Here is a 21603-nt window from a genome sequence, read left to right as displayed (position 1 = left end):
CAGAGTCAAAGATGAACAAACGTAAGAGGCAATCATGTGACAAGCAACAAGGAGCGTCCTGAGACTGTGGGACTGCCTCGTCTGTACCAGTTCGTCTCTGCTCCTCTCCATCAACGTTGCCCTTTCTAGTTTCCTACTGAGGAGTCAGGTCTCATGAGAACCATTGCCTGGGCCGTGACTGTGGGCTGAGCCGCCAGCCAGAGAGGAGCCAATGAATGCACCATCGCTGAGGGCTATGGTCACACATGGTGCACGAGACACGGACGAGGCGGTACCCCAGCTCTGTTCAACACCTTAAGCAAGCTGCACAAACCTGCTTTTCCTCCTTTACCCCATCTTCAGACAGCCTACCTGAGGCCCCCTCTGGCCCTGAGTTTCTCCTTTCAGAATTATTCTTATCTTCCTGATGTCCCATTCTCTGTCCTCCCCATGACATCCCTCCGGTGCTGACCCCTCCAGCTGGACACCAGGCATCCTGGAACTCCACAGACAGCATTTGGTGCACAGCCAACAGACCCCTCAGAGGCCATCTTCCCCTTGATGGGTGCCCCTCTGGCTCCCCACTTCCTGCCAGAGATGTGGGCCAAAGAAAATCATTAGCAGCCCAGGGTTGGGGAGGGCTCATCTCAGCCTTCCTCCCCTCCCCTCCCAGCCTCCCTGGCTGGCCGCACTGTTTATTATTCTAAAGGAGGAATTTGGCCTGCTGGCCAGGGGATGGGAGGTCACTGTAAGGAGGCTGGCCTGACTCTGGTAGTCTCTGTTGACCCTGTAGGCTGGAACCTCATGGCATGCAGTCCCCAATTCTTCTACTTGTGACACACCATCTTCCCTTCTCAGGCCCTCTCCGGCAGGGAATAAGACTGGAGTGGCTAAAAGTAAGGAGACTCTAAGCCAGGAGGAAGTAGAGACCCAGAGTGGCTCAGAATCATGACCAGGTCACATAGACACAAAGTGGATTCCAGTTGTCAGGAGAACAGAGGAAGCAATGAGCCGAGGGACACTGCAAGTCAAAGATGCCAGCAGTCCAGGACTGCTCTGATTCTCTCAGAAACAAGAACAGCTCCCTTCACCAGACCCTCGAACCCAGCCACCGTGACAATGGCTGAATCTTCTGCTATCCCAGGCCTCATTTGCATATTCATTCACAGACAGGTTGTTTTTTGTTTGTGTAGGTTGTTTGTGTGTTTTGTTGTTGTTTTCTTTTTTACAGGATTTCTCTGGGTAGCCCTAGCTGTCCTGGAATCTACTATGTAGACCAGGCTGACCTCCAATTCAGAGAGAGATCTGCCTGCCTCTCTGCCTCCCGAGTGCTGAGATTAAAGGCATGCACCACCACGCCCAGCTCTGTGATCTTAAAGAGCTGTCACTATTCAAAGTTCTACCTGATTGACTAATCAAAGCAAAGGTTCCGGCCACCATTATTCTTGGTGGGGTGGCCTGAGGAAGAAAAGGCTGGTCAGGAATGCAGATGACATGTTTGAGGCCACAGTACCTGGGAATCCATGACCTAGCTCACCTCACTGACCTAGGGTGTACATTCAGACACATTGTCTAAATGGCCACAGAGTCTTTCTCTCTGCAGCTGCGAGTTAGATGTTTTCTCAGGTGACTTCTCACCAAATGAACATGGGGTGCAGAAGGGGGTATGGACAGCAAGCTGCAGATCAAGGACTCATCGGAGTGGGTAGAAAACCCCCAAGTCCCACTCCCTGGCTGTGCTCAGGAAGTCCTCAGTATTGCCCTATTCAGGCTATGTCCAGAGAAGGGATCTGCTCAGCTTCTCACAACAGATGTGAGACACCCCTTAGGGAACAGGAGTGAGCCCCAGGGGAGCGAGCATGCTTGGGAGTCATCCTCAGAGCCTTGGCCTTCCCGCTTGTCACAAGCACACACAGTTTCCCACTCCTTTCCCACCATTTTAATCTAAATAAATCTAGCCCATCTTGGCCACATCCGCCAGCATCAGCTTTCCTCCCTCGGGGTCCTGAGGCTCCCACGACACAAGCAGTCTGGGAAAGCGCGGGGGGGGGGGGCTACATTGCTGCCAAAGGGAGGCCTGCATACGGTGAACACATGCACACAGTCCAGATGCTGCCTACGCTCTCTCTCACACGCTCTTCCACAGCACACACACATGTGTGAGCTATTCGGGTGTGTGCCCAGCCCTCACGCTGGCACGAACCATGTGCATGCCCACACAAGGCACACGTGCACACGGCCCCCTCAGTGCCCAGTGCACGTGTACACTTGGATGCTCGGATACTTTACCATGTGTCCATCAGCGGTGCCCTTGTGTATAATGCCCTCCCTCCCCACCCCCCAACTTAGGACATATCCAGAGCCTGTGTACACAAAATTACAGTCACCCTCTGCCCACGTATCTGTGAACAAGCATAATGGGGCTCTGAGCCTCACCTGCTGTGCAGTACTTGGCATATAGTGTCTCACTGGGTCCTCTTGACAGCTCTGTGGCAGGGAAGGAGTATTCCCGTTTTATAGGTAAGAGAACAGAACCGGAAACTGCTTTTGGGAAACTGCCAAGAAATGCAGACCAGACAAGAAGAGCCTTCAGGCTGAAATGAGGCAGTGTGTCTTTCCACCGCCTGCTACCCCCTGCAGATTTCCCTTGGTACAGTGTGTGGTTGGGCAGAGGTCAGTGGGTGGGGACTGGCCGAGACAGATGGCTTTGAGGTGAATGTAGCTGAGGGTCAGCAGAACTTGATGACTGCATGCTGGAAGGACCCAAGAGGCAGGCTCCAAAGCTATGGAGCCTGGGAGTGCCTACGACAGGGGCACAAAGCCATGTTCTAAGATGAGAATGGATGATACGCAGGCTCAGGAGTGGCCGCCAAGCTGGTTTCACATGTGGAGGGTTTTGTTGGCACTGAGCGGGGGCAGAGGTCAAGTCGGACAGAAACGCAATGGTGTAGAAGAACAGAAAGCCAGCTGCGGTTCAAAGGGGCACTTGGTGGAGTCAGACCGCTTCAGTCCCACCAAGTTCTGAATAAACAAGATACCCAAGCAGGAGGCCCAATCCTGGGGTCACAAGGTCAGAATCTTGGAATGTCAATGCCCTGCAGCCAGGAAGCATCTACCGATTCCTTTCTTTGGCTCACCGTACAGATGGGGAGGCTAAGGATTGGGCCAGGGAAATGAGAAATCCCTCTGTGACTCCCACAGGATGGGCCCAAGAGGGTTATGGGATGTTGGAGCTCACCTACCTGCCTGGGTCCCACCACTGTCTAGGGTCTCGCTACATAAAGCTCTGCCTCCCCATAGAACGGTCGGTCACTTTCCTTAACCTAGTTCAGACAGCAGGAGACCCGTGACAGAGATTCAGAGGTGTGACCTGTTAAATCACTGACAAAAGTGGACCCAAACTTTCTTCCCGGTGTTGTCCTATCCTCCAAATCTTCCCTGCATGGCCCCTGAACAAAAGGAAGCAAACCTGGTTATTGCCTCTTTCGACCCATATTGCAGCCCAGGACAAGAGAGTGGAAAAACTTTCTAGACCGACATTAGAGCTCTCAGGACCCTTGCCCTGTGGACTTGGAATGCTGGGTTATGGGTGAGGGTGGGGTGAGTCTCCTCAACCCAGACTCGGATGCTGTGACTCAGCTCAGAAGAGGCAGCCAGTTCTAGATGGGATGTTGGGGGAGGGGGCGGTAAGAGGAATCTGCAGCCAGGGACAAAATCCTTGGCTAGCAGCTGGACAGTGAGCAAGTGACAGAAGTCTGGTCTGGACCTCACAGAGTTTAGCATTTCTAGCCTTCCCGGAGTCAGCTGACATGGGTGTGGTCTTATAGTGCCAGTTAGAAAGGTGCCCTGTTCCACCCCAATCCTGGGAGAAGATTCTGGGATCAGAAACCTGAGAAGGAAAGAACCCATCCCTCCATCCTAGGGCACATCTTACTGGAGAAGTCTCAGCATGCTACCATTCCTCAGTGAATCTCCCCAGGCGCCTCAGGAGCATCTCCGTGTCCCTTGCCCCTCATGACTACTTAGTTTCCCTTGTCCCCTCTGGCCTCACTTCCTTTCTATGAAGCACCCATCTGACCCTGTTATTCCCCTGCCCCATCCTTGGCTCTCTGTGTGACAGTCAGGCAAAGGCTGCTTAGGAGCCATGGCTATAGGGACCATCATCAGAACAAAGGTCACTGTCCTCTCCACTCCCCAGGGCACCACACTCATCCTAAGCTCCTCTCCCCAGGGACAAAAATGGAAAAGAAACGGCCTATTTTCTGGAAGTCCAAAATAAAATGAAACATCTGTCTGGAAAGGAACCAGGCAGATAAAGAACAAACCGATCCCCCTCCACACACAACCCCCAGCCCAGCCCCCACAGAGTGTGAGAGCTGGGGGTTAGATGGCATTCTGACAGCCTGTGGGAAAGTGCTCAGCGTGTGCCTGAAGGGGAACTAGGGGCCCCAGGGAGGGGGTCTGGGTCCCCACGCATGCTGGGAACCAGCCTGGGAAGGAGGTCAGTGAGGAGAATGGGAGGTCCAACCATGCCTCTGCCCACAGCCCAGGCGCCTGGCCTGCAGAGCAAGCACTTGCTGCCCCCTGCCTCAGGCGCCTTGCTGGCCTCAGGCTCAGCCCCCATGGCTTCATTCCAGGCCATGCAGCCTGGCTCTGCAGATGCCCTGGGACCTCAGGCTTCCAGTCTCCAGGGGCTCACTTGAGGCTTCCATTGCCAGTTATTTTGGAAGATATGGGGGACTTAGATGATCTTGGAGAGTTCCAACAGGATAGCAACTCTATACCTTGGGCCATCCCCTCTGGGCCCAACACCCTTTGTACAGTCACAGAAGGCCTATTTCAGGCCTTGCCTGCCACCTGGTCCAGGCTCTCCCGAGAGTGAGCTTGCCAGGTTCTCGGCCCAATCCACCACACCCCGTTGCTTTTCCGCTTCAAAGATGAGCAAACTGAGGTCAAGAAAGGACACACATCATTTGCCCGGCGAAGGCTACAGTGTAAAATCCCTGGCAGGCTGTCACCAAGCCTCTCTAGCACACAGGCTCAACGTCCACTTGTGTACTGTCTTTCCTGCAGGACTAACAGGTCTGCCCACCAGCCTCCCCATATCCACTGAACAGGGAAGAATAGTAGAAGCCCAGGCGGCACCAACTGTGTGCCGGTCACATGTCTGCTGCCTGTCTTCCCCTATTCTGGACTTCTCTACACTTCTGAGCTAGGCCAAAGTGGAATTGATGGTCAAAGGTGCTACAATCTTAGGGCCAGTAGGGGTCACACATGCCCTGTTCCTCACCTTCTCTGCACTGTCACACAGCCTGAGACAGGAATCTCAACACTTCCTCTGTGGCCCTTTCTACCTAGACAGCTCAGGGTCCTCAGAGACCAGACCACCACGGTGGTTTTATTATAGTGAACACAGTCTGTCTCACTTTGTCCCCTACACCACCAGCCTTCCTATAGTCAGTGAGGGCAGTGTACAAGGGACCTGCACCTCTTAGTCATGCAGCAATTTGAAACACAAAGTGCTTTCGAGACTTCACCACAGAATAAGGGCATTAGTAACGTATTGAGAGAAGGGTCCATATCCTGGGCATAGTGGCATAGTGGCTTTAATCTCAGCACGCAGGGGGTAGGGACAGGAAGATCTCTATGAGTTCAAGGCCAGCTTCAACATCGGGAGTTCTAGGCCAGCCAAGACTGTATAGTAATGTTCTATTTTTAAAAAGAAAAGAAATTCTTGCAGAGAAAAAAAAAACCAGTTTGGTCTTGTTACTAGTGCCGTTGAGACAGAGTATCTAGGCAGTCTGGCTCAGCTTGTTACCTCTACGGGTGCAGTAACCCTGGAATACCCGCCAGAGCCTGGGAAGTTGCAGAGTTCTAGTCTCCATTTCCCGGGGCTGCCCTCCCTCCCCACACCCTCTCTAGAGCCTCATCTAGGGCTGGTGCCATAGCAACTGAGAGCACCAGGCCCTGGCAGCCAAAGGAGCCCCTGAGAGGGGTCCTAGGCTGTGGCTGGGAGGAGCGCATCAGGCACAAACAAGCAAACCTTCTGTTTCCCTGGCTGCTACCATCAGGATCAGCCGTGGGCTGGGGGGCCTCACGGAGAATGTGTTCTCAGAGCCAAGTGGGCAGGGGGCAGGCAGGCCTTGAATCCCAAGCCTGGAAGACCAGCACGCGGCCTTCCCCCACCACCAGCCCATGGCCCACAGACCGGCAGGAGCTGCTGGCTAAGGAGAAACCCCGCCACTGACCCGTGCCAATTACGGAACATTGAGATTCTCCTCAGAGCCCTCCTGGGCAGTGAATCGAAAGGGAGAGTGTTCACGTTTTCTTCCCCCTCACCCTCATGCGTTCTCAGCATCTCTTCCCTATCCCTTCCTGCTTCACCCTCCTGCTAACTTGCCTTCTTCGTGTCTTATTCTCCATGCCTTAAAACAGGCTATGAACCAGGTCTTAACAGAGACATTGGGGTTGTGGATGGAGTTCACGTAAGCAAATACTTGGAGCAGGGCCTAGTACCCCGTATAAAATCCGAGGTCACCTTCTTCATCCCTTTCCACCCACAGAAGTCACTCAGCCAGTCTGAAGTGCATAGCTGAGGCCTGGTAGACTAGCTTGGTCAGGGGAAAGAAGCAGGTGATTCAGAAGGTGGCTTAGGAAGTCCTTATTGAGAAGGAAGTCACCCATAGTATGAAATTGCAAGAGCTCCACTCCCCTGTGTTACCCTGAGGTTCAGTGAGAAGTGGCCTTAGCCACCCACGGAGTAGCCAGCCTAGGGATACGCGAAGTCTGATAGATGTCTCCCAGTTCATGGCTATCAGCTAGGCCTTCTCTGGCCCTCAATTTGATTTCCCACAAATCACAGAACAAACCTAATGGTTATTTGGGATCTCTTCAAATTCCCAGTGTAGGACTGAACCTATAGTCAGTGCCCTGCTGATGCTTACAGTGCGGGATGGAGTGAGCTATGCGGAGTGAACGTTTCTTTTCCCCAGGCCTTGTCCTCAGCTATCACCTAGTCAGTGTTTTCTAGGATGGGGACTGGATTGGTCAGACAAGGGTGACTCTTTTCCTTTTGGTAATAAGATAGAGAGCTGTTGGGAGCAGAACGGACAGAGGTATGGTGTCCTGAAGCCAGCAGGCTAACCCTGATGCCACCCAGGGTGAGGACGTGGCATGGGAGCTCAGGCAGTCTGGGAGAGCTTTACCATCCGTCATAAAGGCACTTTGTCCACGACAAATCTCAAGTCTCCTACCTGGCCGCTATGTGGCAGCTCCGAGATTAGCTTGTCTCTGTGTTTCCGGATTTGAGCCTTCTGCCCCGACAGTTCAAGGTGATGAAGAGCCTGTGGCTTACTCCACTGATCAGTAAATGGTAGCCACTGTGATTCTGTGAGGCTCGGCCTCTGGGGTTTAGTTGGGTTCTATGACAGATGACGCCGGGGCAGGCATTCTGTGTGTGTGTGTGACCCTTGGGAAGTGGGAAGGTATCTGGGGCGAAGGGCAGTGACAGGTCTGTTCAACTAGAGCTGATGAAGTTTATCAGCCAAGTGATAGGTGACAGGCAGTGGAGGAGGGCAAGCCTCTGGGGAAGACTTGGGGCGCTGGGTGAGGATTTGGGCTCTGCCTTGGATATATCCGCGAATATATCAGGGGTTTAACAGTGATGGCAAAGGCTAGCTACTGAAGGTGAGAAGGCCATAATGACCAGCCCAGGAGGGGGTGGGGCATGTTGGAGAGTGGCATGGACAAGTATTTCTTGGGAGCTTGGGAGCTAGCACAAGGACAAAGTCAGAGGTGGTTCCAAACCCAGCCAGAAGTCCCCAGGAGAAACATATATATGTGAATATGATGTACAGCAGGTATAAAGTGAGAAGGAAGGGGTGTTTTGTCTTCCTCCTCCTCCTCTTCTTCTGAAACAAAGTTTCTCTATGCAGTTCTGGTTGTTCTAGAAAGTGCTCTGTAGAACTGGCTGGCCTCCCTCGGGAGTGCTCTGGACTTCCCTGCTGCCTCTGTACCATTTAAGCTCGGCCTCAGGAGAACAGGAGGAGCTGGTGGGACTATAGCTCTTGGAAACCCACTTGCCAGGAAAGAAAAGTAATAAGGGCACCAACAAAATGTGACCCGTAAACCTCATGAAGCCCGGTGGGAGCAAAAGGGGTTGTCAGTTGGGAGAGTGGTAGCCTAGCCCCAGAGCAACTCCAGTTGATTCCCTGCACAATGCAAATTCACAGTGGTGGTGTGTTCCTACCCTTCCTCAGCACAGGAGGTGGAGGAAGGTCAGAAGTTCAAGGTTAACTTCAGCTACTTATCAAGTTAGAGGTAAGCCTGAGCTATTCCAGACCTTGTCTAGAAAAGGAAACACCTGGAAAGGGCTTGCAATGCTAGAAGCAAAGCCAAGTGGGCTTCTGGACCCATTTATTTTTCCCTTTCTCTTTTCTTCTTCACAGAAGAGACACCTATGATCAGAACGGAGAAGGGATGGCTCCGGGAGTTCTATGATCCAGAAAAGCACACCAGGGGTTCCCATCCTTCAGGCAGGCTCTTTGGGTTGTGCCTGAGTCAGCAGATAGCTTGCTATGCAAGCTTGGTCCTCAGCACTGCACAAAACAGAGCTGGTGGGACATGCTCATCAGCCTAGCACTTAGGAGGTAGAGGCAGGAGGATTGAAAAGTTCAAGGTCATCCTTGGCTACAAAGGCAGTTCAAGGCCAACCTGGGATACCCAAAACCCTAGAGGGAAGGGAGGTTTGGGGTAGGGTTAGAGGTGGGGGTGAGCTTTGTTTCTCTTATGCAAAAATCTACCCTGTAGCCTTATCGCCCAGAGAGGCATAAAGGCTGGTCCCTAGACAGCAGGTGGAGCAGGGACCCCTCTTTTGGATGGTGGTACAGACACATGCCTTCTCCCATCACTTGTGACCCACCTGGCATGAGATACATCCTTTCTTTTATTTATGACCTTGGGTCCGCTCTCATACCATAGGGAAATCAAATCAAATGAGCCCCGAACACCTTTTCATCTCTGACATTCGGACATTCTTGAGCCTCTGACCCTCCCCAGGGACAGTGCTGTCTATCACAGAATGGAGAAGCTGGAACGTCCAGCAGATGAAAGCGTCAAGCATCAAGACATCAAACAGGCATACTCTGAGGCAGAAGGAGCGAGGGTATTAATGTGATTAAAGCTGTACACAGACTACTTTGATTTTCGCCCATCTCCACCAGGCTAAGCATTAGCTGTGCCCCTGAGAAAGTGAGAAAGTGCTTGGGAGTGGAGGAGCCTTGGGGCCAAGTCTGGGTGGCCAGGAAGCTGTTTTCTGAGCCTCAGACCCTAAGCCTTGTGGGGGAAGGATACCTGGAGGGTTTCTGTGTGAGGGTAAGTGTGTGAGTTCTATATTGCTCCCATAGGGGTGGCTCCCTGGGGGTCCATTCCCACTGCTCCTATTAGTACCCCTTTTTGTTTTGAACCAAAGGCTGCTTCCTCTTCAGACCAAGGCTCTTCCCTGGAAAGGATCTACAGGTCATTCTCATACAGCCCTCACAGCCTGCTTCCCAGCCCTGCTTGCTCTCAGGGAAATAGGCATACAGATGGCAGGAATACGCCCTGGGACGGGAAACTGAATACATTAAAGGGGCCTTTCCAGGTTAGAAAGTTCTCTCCTCCTCATTGCAGGTTAAGGTTTTCCATTAGCAGCCATTGATCCAGACCTCTTTCTGCAATGTGTAGAGAAAGGGTAAGAAAAAGAAAACCTTTCATTGTAAAGTTAAATATGCATGATCCCAGAGTACACAGCAGGGCCTGTGCGGCTGCCAATCTGGGCTGGCAGGGCTTGGAATCCTGGGATTGTTCTGTGGTGGCAGGGAGCTTAGTAATCATCGGGGTCAACCTCTTTGTTCAACTGAGAGAGGACTGAAGCCCACGATCACATGGCATTCTGGGATGTGAACCCCTCTCTGGAACGCTGTAGATAGATGGGGCAAACCATTGGAGTTTATACTGGAGTTTGTACTGCTGGACCCCACCCAGTCTTTCCTCATGAGGCTCTGAAGCCAGAAACACCCAAATGCGAATCCCAGACCCTCTATTTCCTGTCTGTGGGACTCTGAGCAACTGATTAAGCCTCCTCAGGCACTTCCTAATCTGTAAAATGGGGAGGATTTGTATCTACTTTTTAAGATTGCAAAATTTAGTTAGCCTAGCAAATGTGGACCGAAGAGAGTTCTTCAAGGTTTCTTCAAGGCGCAAACAAGGTTAAAACATACACAACAACTGTTTCAAGTTGGTTCTGTTCACACTAGCTGAGATGCCACAGAGGGACCCTGGGGGCCAGTGACTCCTTTCTCCTACCTAATTGTTTCCAGGGTGAGCTGACTATGGGGCAAAAAAGTCCCAGGATCCAGAACCATCTTTCTGGAATGTCTGGTGGCTTTCCTCTCTTTCCTCCCTCTCCACCACACCAAGCGGCACATCTAGAACAAAAGCCAGATTCCCTCTTTTAGCATGAGGGCTGCTGGTCCGGCGACAGGTTCCCTATCAGAGTCTAAAGCCTGTATACAGGTACCAGGTGCTGAGATTCCTTCCACAGTTATCGGTTCTTAGGGCTGTAGATCATTCTCCTATCTGGATGCTGATGCACAGGAAGAAGAGAGAGTCCTGGCTGTTCTCAGCTGTGGCCACAGCTTGCAGAAATCAGACTCACATCGCCTATCTTGGTAAACCCACAAACTGTCACACCGTTCAGAGAAGACTGGGGCCCAGAGAGGCGATACACTCACTCAGCCAACGGTACAATCAAAAGTTAACACCTGATCAGGCATGGTAGTACACTGTTGGTCCCAGCACTCAGGAGGCAGAGGCAGAGGCAGACAGATGTCTGTAAGTTTGCGGTCAACCTGGTCTGTATAGTGAGTTCCAGTATAGTCAGAGTCAGGACTTCATAGAAAGACCTTGTCTCAAAACAAACAGTTAACACCTGGTGTTGATCAGTGTGCTCACAACCTCTAGGTATGGTCCAGGGATACCAGGCTAGCCACAGGGTGCTTACGTAAGAATGGGCTTCTAACTTTGAATCCCTTAGGCTTTCCACTGCCTCCCAACATCTGCTAGCAATTACAAGTCCAGCTTTTTTTTTTCCCCCACAGAGGAAAGAGGGCTGCTGATAACCCCACACTGCCATGCTGTTGTCTGAGGTGCCTGCCAGACAGCCTACCTCCTTGCTCAGGACCAGACATGGGGGTCTTGATTTAGGCCTGATGCTACACTTTCGGCTGGGGATGATGGAAGCCAGGAGAAAGCTCTGCAGGAGGAGGGAGATTGGCCTGAAGATGCACTGCCCAGCCTTTGGGTTTGCTTGCACCTCTGCCTGAACACTAGCTCTGCTGTGCTAGCCTAGGGCCTCCGTTTCCTTGTCTGTAAACAGGGGTCACAAAAGTGGCTCTGAAGCCTTGCTGTAACGCATAACAAATGGATGTGCAACAGGCTAACCCATGACAATGACACTGACTGCCCTCTCTCTGGAGATAAGGGATGACCGATAACTCTAGAGAAATCTGCTGGAGGCTTCAGTGAATCCCTTCTGAACACCACATCTCCATTGCCAACCCAAGGCTGGGCAAAGGATAGTGGGCAGGGGTGGGTGGGGTACAAGCAGCAAAAGCCGGGTCACACTGAGGCAGAGAGGCCAAGTGGTAGTATGCTACCAGGAAAGTCATGGCAGGCACCCGAAGATGGGAGGAACCAGGGAGGGCTGCCTGGAAGAGATTGGGTTAGAGTGCCCAGGAGAGGGAAGTGATGAGGAAGAGCATTCCAAGGGGGATAGAGGGGAGGGCAAATGCCGCCAGGCAGGGTGGTGTAAATTCCTTTCACAAATGCTGGAATCTAACCATCTGGAAGTAAGAAACCAAGCTGGAACCAAAGGCCCAGGTCTGTCTGGGGCGATGGGGTAGAGAAAGTTTATAGTTACTTCAGCTCTGCTACTGGGCTGTGGCTACAGTTTAGTGTCTGTCACATTAGCATAGAGGAAGAAGTCATCCCTGCCCCTGGAATCAGGTGAGCATCACAGGGGACATTCAGATTGCTAGGTTCCGGCTTTCTGCAGTGAGGAGGTGGGGCTTCCCAGTATGTAGACACTGGGAAGAAACAAGAGAGATCTGGACAAGAGGAAGTTCAGATTTTAGGCTAGATCGGAGAAGGAGCGGAGTGCCAAGGGGGAGAAGACATAGAGAGACAGACTGTGTCAGAAGAAAACGGCCCAGCTACAATTCCTCCTCACAGAGGAGCCCCCACATCTGACAGCCCGGAACCAGACCCCACCCCAGACACATGACCACTAGGCGGGTTTGTAAACTTCTCTCCTTCCAGAACTTTGAGACCCAGAATTTTCCCAGTGGCTAGGGGTTTGGAAGGACGTCTAAGGAATCTGGAAAATTTGCCAATCCATTTAAAATCTCCAAAGCCAGCCTGGCGGTTGACTGGCTTGTAGCCCGACTTAGTCTTAGGCACAAGACTTGGTCCAAGGGACAGGGGCCAGGATCCTAAGGTCCTGCAAAAGCTACTGGCTATCTCTGGGTTCTCCTCCTTTACCCCTGATACCTCTTCCCATCCCCCCACAGAGTTTTCTGTGCCTTGGGGGTCCTGTTCAATTGGCACCCAGAAAGCTTTGGAGGTGTCTGAAGACATTGGGTAGGCAGCAGGACTGAGGGACAGTAGCCATCCATGGAGGGTGGAGGGACGTCCTGATATCAAAGGGAGTCCCTGCCTCCTCCTGTCTGAATTTGTTATTTTTTTTCTTTTCTCTCTTTCTTTTCCTTCCTTCCTTCCTTCCTTCCTTTCTTTCTTTCTTTCTTTTTTTCTTTCTTTCTTTCTTTTCCCCCTGCACAAAGAGGTACGAGCTAGGAACAGGGGACAAAACACAGGATGGGGTTTCTCCTCCCTGGACTTACCCGGCTACAGATGGCTTCTGATGTGTGCTGTCACCCCCTCCAGGAAGTCCTCCTCGCTGTCCTCTGTTATTTTGCTGGACCCAAAACGGACAGCAGTAGAAAGGGCTGGCCTGATTGCGGAAAGCCCTGGGAGAGTCGGGGGAATGGAGAGGGTGCTCAGGGACAAGGAGCAGCCCAGCCCCTCCTCACTCCAAAAGCATCCTCTGGGAGGAGCGGAGCCTGAGCTGCAGAGCAGCCTGAGGGGCCGCCCTAGGTCTAGCTGGCAGGCAGGAGAATGACTGGTCTGGGCCCGCGCTGGCTCTGGACTCCTCTGCTCTGCTCTCTCTCAAAGTTACTCCCAGAGCAATCCTAGGTCCCAGATAGGGTAGCCGGGACTGTGGCCACAGACAGCCCTGGAGCTCACACCACTGTGGGCTTTACATGCCCCCACCACCCCCACCACACACTTTGGGGGAAAGGCTGCAGGGCCGATTCTGATTGGCCAAGCTTGGGGAAGGCGGGGGTTGGGGGTGGTGGTGGGGAGAGCGGTGGAGCAGGGAGGGTGGACGCGTGTGTCTGTTTTCAATTTCAGTGGTTTTTTTTCCCCCTCTCTCTTTCTTTTCCCCCCAAGTTTCTTGTTTTTCTTCCTCCTTTCCCTCAGCTCCCTCCCTTCACCGGCTCGTTCAGGATGTTTAGAAATTCCACTGCCCACGCCAGTCACGGAGTCACTTTTGTTAGAGTGGCCTGCCCCACTTGCCTGATGCCCCTCAAATGAAGCCTCCCTTCACCGTGGCACCTAGGGTGGGAGTGTGTGTGTGTGTGTGTGTGTGTGCGTGTGTGTGTGCGCGCGCGTGTGTGTTTTCTCTGTGCCTCATTTTCTCTATCTGTAAAGAAAGTGCTGATAATTTGTATAGTGAACTCAGCATTCACTCACTGAAGATCTGCCCCGTATGAGGAATTGTACCGGGTACGGGGATTCTTTAGTAAGAGACCACCTGAGTTAGACATTCCCAGATAAGCAGGTCCCCAGGAAAGGAGTAACTCATGGCACACTAGAGAAAGACCGGAGGCTCACAGGGCTTGGTGGTTGGATCTCAAACACTGCTACTGCTGAGTTCTAACTCCTCACCTGAGCCTGGAGCTTTCTCCTTTGCTACCTTAAACTTTGCATCTGATTCCTGTTCCTCTCTGCACACCGGTGAGTGCAGATCAAAGGAGTATCTGTCTAAACACTCACTGCAAGCTAAAAACCACTAAGAAGCTGAGGATGGTGGATCTCTGCGGTCCCAGACAGGCGCAACAGAAGATGGAGACCCTGTGTAAAAACAGTATATTCTTTGATTCCAGAAACAGCAAGTCTTACAGGCAGGTCATCCCAGGAACCTAGAGATGATGGGAACTGAATTTCCCTCTCAAGCAGTGGCATTTTCCCAGGAACCAGAGGGACCTTACAGAATCAGACCTGCGATCGATCGATATGGGCCAGACCACAGGATGACGGGAGACAGCCTGGCTTATGCACTCTTTCTTCTCAGTCCCTGCTCTAGATTTGTCCCCTCTAGCTCTTGCTAATGCCAGAGAAAGGACATAGAACAACAGTTCCCATCTCTTCCCAGTGTGGCCGCACTGAGATATAAACACTCTCTTCTCCGCTGTCATATTTCTGACTGGAAATTCTGCACTGTCCACGCAGAAGTCAGGTCTCTGGCCTGGGGCTCCTGAAACTCTCCCAAGAAGGATAACACCAGTCTTGCTTTGCTTTGCTTTCTAGAAGAAACAAAGGCCCAGAGCTAAGGGGCACAGAGAGAGACCGTGATTGCCCAAGGCCATGGTATACCTCGCATGCTCAGGTATAGTATACCTCCTTTAGCATCTGAAAGCTCCTGAGGAAGCAGGAAGAGATTCCTTGCCCTGTTTTATAGCAGGGAAGCTGAGGTATAAGTTCAGTGAGCTTCCTGAGTTCACACAGCAACAGCAAAGGTGGAACTAGGTAGTGTGGAACCACACTAGCAGAGACAGGTGCCCTGCCTGCCTTCCTCGTAGCTTACCAGGCTTAACTGCCTAGCTAGGTGCCACCCATTGTGTTCCTGTTCACCCGTGTCCCTCTCCACAGAGCCCCTGGCTGGTTCTCTTTCACTTTGTCCTCCCTCGTCTTAGGTGCCTATCTCTCAAAGACCCACCGGGCATCCTTTCAAAAGGACGGATAGACTCTAATGAAACCATCCACTCCCACTTCCGAGGAAGCTGGGTTTCAGGGTCTGGAGAAGGGGTATTCCAGATCAGGAACTGCTAGGTTCTGCCCTCTTTCCACCCTATTGTCTGTGTCTCTATGCTCCACCTCTTCCTCTTTTCCAGTCTCACCAAGGTCTCAGATCAGGCACATCTGAGATTCCATCAAGTATCTTGCCTTCGTTTCATGGTCTCATCTCCTTAGCAGTTACTTAGCAACGTGTTGAGCGGGACTGTGTGGAAGAGGAGACTCAGACTGGCCCAGGCCATGTTGGGTAATGAATCTCTAGGTGGAGTGCCTGACCCAGGGGTCATAGAGGACATGGATGAGGCCAAAGGTCACGGGGTCAAGCCTACACAGGATTTCTTGTACAAAGGCAACTCCCTGGGTTTGAGCCACAAACCACAAAACAGAAAGAGGTGTGTGGGGCAGGGAACCATGTCCCCAGAATTTCACTTGGCTGTGCTTCTCTGGACCCTCAGATCAATTCCAGAGACCAGGAGAGCTTGTAAGAAGCAAGGGGGAGTGTCCACTCCATAGTCCCAAAAGAAGTGAGAACACCCGGCCCCGGAGTTTCACGGTCATTGTATGGGTCCGTATCCCATCTGACCCTCAGTTTCTCAGCTGAGGGTCTGCTGTACAAGGACCTTGGATATGACCTAGGGAAAGGAGACTGGCAGGGCTTGGGACAGGGGACAGATGGGGACCAAAGATTTAACATAGAGGGGAGAAGTGGTGGTAGCCGATCCCTAGGAGATGCTGGGGGCTGTTTCCGGCCAGCCCAGCCATCCGCTAGCTCATCTGGAACCACTTAGCTCTGCCACCATTAACCCTTGGTGGGCACAGGAGCTATTTCTCCTCTCACTGAGGGGATGCAGGCAAGGCAGAACTACCCAGAATGCTGCGGGCACTTTTGAGACTCAACTGTTACCACAGAGTTGGGTTCAGATTCCAGCCTCTCTATTCAAAGCTGGAAGACCCTGAATGAGTTCCTGGGCTGCCCCCGCCTCAGTTTCCTGCTCTAGAAAACAGGTAAGTCAGGGCCAGGTCTTCTTCAGCAGTCTTCGGGGAACAGGTAGCAGTATCTTGCTGGGGTGGCAAGCATGACCCCAGCCCCACTGTGAACAGAACAAACCAAGTATACTCCCTCCATGCCCAGATCCTGGAAACCAGTCTGTGGTCAAATGCTGAGGAGAGAGCTGCTGAGGGCAGATGATGGGTAGAGTTCAGAAGGGGCTCTAGGCCTTGGGGCGTCACCCTTCTCACCCACATAGATTGGTGGTATACTTCAGTGCTGAGGGCCTAAGTGCAAAGCCTGAGGATCCAAACCAAACTTCAGTTGCTTCTTAGCTGTGTGACTCTCAGAATGCCCAGAGTCTTGGGACTTTAAAATAATGGTTTGTGTGCCCACCTCACATGAGTAGAAGACTCATACAGGTTCAGTGCAAGCCTAGAGGCAGAACAAGAGGCATCAGACGAAGGGTAAGTGGTCCTCAGGACTTCATGATCAGGGCTGGAGGGAGGCCCCTCCACCCACTCACTTTATAGCCAACCTAAGGGATCTAGACAGAGTGGTTCATGCCTGGCTATATGATCCTGCAGTGTGGGCACAGATACCATGGCAACAAAGGCTTGGCTCCAAGTTTTACACCCGTGTTCTGTCCTAGAGGACTGTGCATAACCCTCAATACCTCCCTCACTGTCAGAGCAGGAAGCTGGGCTCTGTGGGGTGTGGGCTGAGGGGCCGGAAGAGGAGCCCCCATGGGAGAAGTCCCTGTGGACCAGCTCAGCACAAGCAGCAACCACAGCTGGCTCTCCCACGCTCCTGGAGCTGCCCTGAAGGCTCCCAGGGCAGGCACGGGGTGTGAGGAAGCAGCATACGTCCCAGACCTTAGCACGGTCGTCTCGGGTGTCCGGAAGGACGTCCTCTAGAGTAGTCTACTGGACAAGCTCAGAAAATGGAAGGCTTTGCAAAATGGTACCTGAGCGGCAGGATGCTTGAATCTAGTCCAGCACCCTTCCCTGCTACACACCAGGAGTAGAAAGCCAGAATCTTAGGGTAGAAATCAAAGCATGGTGACACTTGGAGCAAGTGGGGGGAGGGGCGCAGCAAGGACATGACTCTCCTTCAATAGAGGTTCTTGGGAACCATCTTGCTGGGCCAGGCTGTAGCCAGGAAAGCAGATTTGAATTTCAAGGCACATCCATTCACACTCACCCCAGCTCCCTAACCATCCTCTCCTATGTTACTCCAGTTTCCCCGGACCACAGGGCACTGTGGTACATCCTCCTACCATATACAGAAGTCTCAGAGAAATACAGCAGTAGAACCCTTGAAGACAATATTGTTTCTCCGTCATGAAAACACTGGCTCTTAAGGTCCAGAGGGGGTACAGAACCTGCTTGAAGGCACACAGCAGAACTTCCATGGGGTCTCTCACCTCTACTCTCAGGCTGCCCTGCTTCTCCCGTCATGCATCTGCACGTGGAGGGAGTTAGTTCACTGAACACCTGCCTCCTCACCCCAGTCCTCAGAGCTCACATGCAAAATTAACAGATTTCTTGCTCAGGTCTGCAGAAGCTCCTTTGGGGGCAACGTATTTCTGCTCAGACCTGAGGTTAAAAGGCTACCCTGTGAAACAGGAATGGGAACAGTGTTGGAAGCAAAGGGATCAGCCTTTGCAAACTCTTTGAGGCTAGCAAGACCTTGAAGTGGTAGATCAGAAGAGAGGAGAGGGAATGCTGGGATGGGGGAACAGGTGGGGCCAGCACGAAGGCTTCAGGGCTCTTGGGTGCCCAGCAAGCCATTGCAGCATTGCATGTACTAGACCAGGTAGCTGAGGTATAGTGTAGAGTTTAAGGCTGGGATGAGTTTCTGGGGAGCTTGTGGACAATTGTGAATCAGAGTTGGAACTTCTAGGTTCTCTCCAAGCTTTGACCACTGGGTCTCCTTGCCTACTTCCCTTCCTGCCTGTCTGTCTGCACATCGTTGGGCACAGGACCCCTTCTGAGGAGGATATTCTCTGCTTGTTCTGAGCCCTGGTTCTGGTGTTTTCTTTGATCTCCGGTGTCTGAAGAAAGAGGCTGTCTCTGTTACCCAGAATAGTGGCCTCTGTCACCAGAGACGAAGCGATAAGGGACTAATTTCTCCTGTCGTGCTCAAGATGGCCAGCAGGTGGCGACCTCACCCATAGAGGGGCGGGAGAAGTGGATGGGCCAGACTGGAAGCCAAAAATGATTACAGGAGACCCTGCTGTCTGAGACTCGGAAAACCATCCCCACTTCTGTGGTGAACCAGGGACCCTAAGAAGGGTACTAACCTGCTCAGTGACAGAGAAAGGATGAAGATTGACTGGCCCTTAATCTGATATCTAGAGAGGGGCTCAGCCGACTGGGGGGGGTGGGAGCACGGTGGGTCGGACTGCCCTGGTGCCCACTGGCTTCTCTAAGGCAAATCATTCTCAGCAGTAACTGAGCCTCAGACCTTTCCAGAGCCATAAACCAAGTTATCAGCACGATCTTTATGAGGCCTTTATCGAGGCACCCCACCCCAGGAGGCCCTGGAATGAGAGTAGCCCAGAGAGAGCTTCAGGTGGAAGAGGGAAGAAGGAGGGGCCCAATAAACAGCCACGCCCAGAGATAAGGGGGCTGCCCGAAAGGAAGAAGCTGCTTCAGGATAGGCTTGGGCCCGGCACAGGGGCAATGCCATCTGCGGCCACCAGTCTCGGGGAGCACATGTGAAACTGGGGTCCAGGGCCTCAAGATCAAGTGACAGGTCAGAGGTGGGGGTGTACGGCACTACAATCTCAGATTTAAATAAGGTTATAATTCCTTTTATTAAGGAACCGAAGGATCCTCTTCTATGATGCTAAAGCCTATACCCAGAGGGTTCACCTAGGTGCAAGGGTGACAGGGACCTAGAGGCTCTTTTGTGTGAAGAAGCCCGAGGAGGAAGAGGAACCAGTAATTTGTTTAAGCAAAATCCAGCTAATAAGTTGTCGGGTGGGGAGCCAGACACACTTGCAGGGTCACTGTGCTTACCAGTCAACCATCTCTAGAAGAAAGAGCAACTGCCAGCTAGGTCTCTGGTTTGCTGTGTGACCCCAGGAGGGTGACTTTGCCTCTCTGAACTCATTTGTCAATCTGGAAGGGGGGAGGGTAGCAATCACTTCTATTTCCCTGGATGGTGGTGAGGGTGAGGTGACACACTTGGTGTGAGGCGTCACTCTTCACACCTGCTCAGTGCATGGAAGTGCCACTGTCACAAACCAGTGTGTCATCTCGGAGAGAGGCTGGTGCAGCCCAGGAGCATCTGTAGAGAGAGTATGTGTGTGGGGGGCGAGGGGGTCTGTCCACCCTTTGAGGGTATAGCATTGGGAACCTCTCTGCAGCAGGCTCCCCAGGATTCTGGGTTTTCTGTGTTTCTCCCTGCTAAGGTCCCCTGCCACTCTGACCCATCTCTAAGCCACTACCAATTCCTGGCTATGCCTCAGTCACTCAGGATCCCTGTCCAACTTCCCTCTCCTGGGGTTGGGAGGGGTGGGCGGGTTCTCAGATCGACTTCCTGCTTCCCACTCAGGACTGGGTTATCTGTTCTAAGGGAGCACACACTGCTTGCCCTTTAAGGCCTCTGTTCATACTGATGGCTGGACTATGGTGCCCTTGTCCACTCGCCCAACGTGTCACCTCCCTCTGAAAGAATTCTCAGGCTTGGTTCCCGACCAGAACCAAGATGTGACAATCCCTTCACTGGGAACCTTTAGTTCACACCTGGCCCCCAGCACTGAAGTCGCCCTGAGGAAGGGGCTTCATTCCTTCCCATGGTGTCAGCATGGCTGTGTGGGTTGGTCTGTATGTGTCAAAGGGACGAATATGTGAGCACATTAAGTTCTAATCCCAAATAGTAAGCCTCTTAACTAGGCAAGAAATAGAGGCCTCCGATCTCCTGTTTTGCCCAGAATAAGATCCTCACTGGAGATGGCCAGCAATCCCTTGCATGCCTCCCCTGACGGTAAACTCACTCTCAACAACCCCTGCTTCATGCTGGATGGTCCCGTAGCGAGCACTTTGCTCTGGACAGGAAGGTTAGACTCCATGCCTGCAGCTATCACTTCCCACAGTAAGGAGCAGGCCGGCTGAGAGCAGAATTCTACCCTCCGGGTCTATCTCTTGGTGTGCCCTCACTGGAACCCAGAACTCCAGGTGTCTTCTGACCTGAAGATGTGGTGGCCCCCATGGCTGTGACACCTATGTGTTCATACTTATAAGCAGCCTTCATTATAAAGCATGAACTGGCGTTTTGCCCTTTCCCCATGGGCACCTCTGCTTCCATCCATTTGGTGGACAGTTTTCCTCGAGCAGGAAGGGGCTTACAGCTCTGTGTAAGTATGACTGAGGGAGGAACCTTCAGAGGCAGGTCCTCTGTGCTGTCACACGGGGGCTCAGCCGAATCTTACTACTGTGAAATTCTAGGTCATTTTTGAACAACCTGGCACTCTCGTTTCACACCGAGTCCACCAGCAAGGTACAGCACGAAGGGAAGTCTAATGGCTAAGACCCGCGTCCACTTTGCTTTGCGGCATTGAACGTTTGGCACATTTCATGGCCCTAGAGCATGAGCCATCCAATCTCGGAGGTCTCCTCTGCACAATTCAGGCTCTGGCCCATAGCCTTCCTTCCCTCACTAACACCTCAGCAATGCCCTTTACTCCCTGTCTCTACTACCCTTCCCTGCCCAGGTAGCTGTGGAATGCCTGCCTGCCTGTCTTCAACTAGTAGGAAGGACCACGTGTATATTTAAAATGCCAGCCAGATCCCTTCCTTAACTAGTGAGGATCATCAAGCCACGTTTCTTTTGTCCCCTTTTCATTTTCTTTCAATCAGTCGGAGCACACTGAATACAAACTGCATTAGATGATAAATACTCAGGAATTTGTCCCTGTATTTTAGAAACACAGGCCGACATGTGTATGAGTAAAATGACATGAAGCCTGGAATTTGTTTTTAAATTGTTCCGAAAATACTTTGGGGGGGGGGAGGCAGTAGATTAGAAAAAAAAAGTGACAGAAACCCGATAATTATGGAAGCCGCAAGGTGGGTTCACCATGCAACTCAGTGAATGTGTATATTTGAAACATCTCAACATGGTAATGAAAGGTAAGTAGGCATCAAGAGTTTGTGAAGTTTCCCAAGGTGTCCCCAGAAGACCCGCTGGCTTTGAGAATTTTTCTGAGCAGCCAGTAAGAGAAACAGTAGCTTGCAGACTGGCTATCTGCATATGCACATTCCCACAGCTTTCATCTGGGACCAGAGGGGTCATGACCCCAACCCCCCCCCCAAAAAACGCCCTCTACCTTACAGACGGAACCCTGTTTGAAGTCAGCTTGCTCTCCACCTCACCTCAAGCTGGTGGTCACTGCTGACAGCGCCACTTGCTCCCTATGCTATGGGAGGCTGGCCTAGGGTCGTGTCACAACC

General features: G+C 52.2%; 1 protein-coding gene across 1 annotated transcript in view; it reads right to left on the bottom strand.

The window, feature by feature from the left end:
• The window catches only part of PDGFRB (platelet derived growth factor receptor beta), a 37277-nt gene extending 24007 nt beyond the window's left edge, over window positions 1–13270 (bottom strand). The window contains exon 1 of the mRNA XM_080920328.1: window positions 12918–13270. The gene's annotated coding sequence lies outside the window, so the exon portion shown is untranslated. The remainder of the gene's footprint in view (window positions 1–12917) is intronic.
• Window positions 13271–21603: the final 8333 nt, after the last annotated feature.

This window comes from Micromys minutus, assembly GCF_963924665.1.
Source record: "Micromys minutus genome assembly, chromosome: 8".
NCBI classification, from domain to species: Eukaryota; Metazoa; Chordata; class Mammalia; order Rodentia; family Muridae; genus Micromys; species Micromys minutus.
Note: the sequence above shows the minus strand (reverse complement) of the source record. Positions and strands in the feature narration are given on the sequence as shown.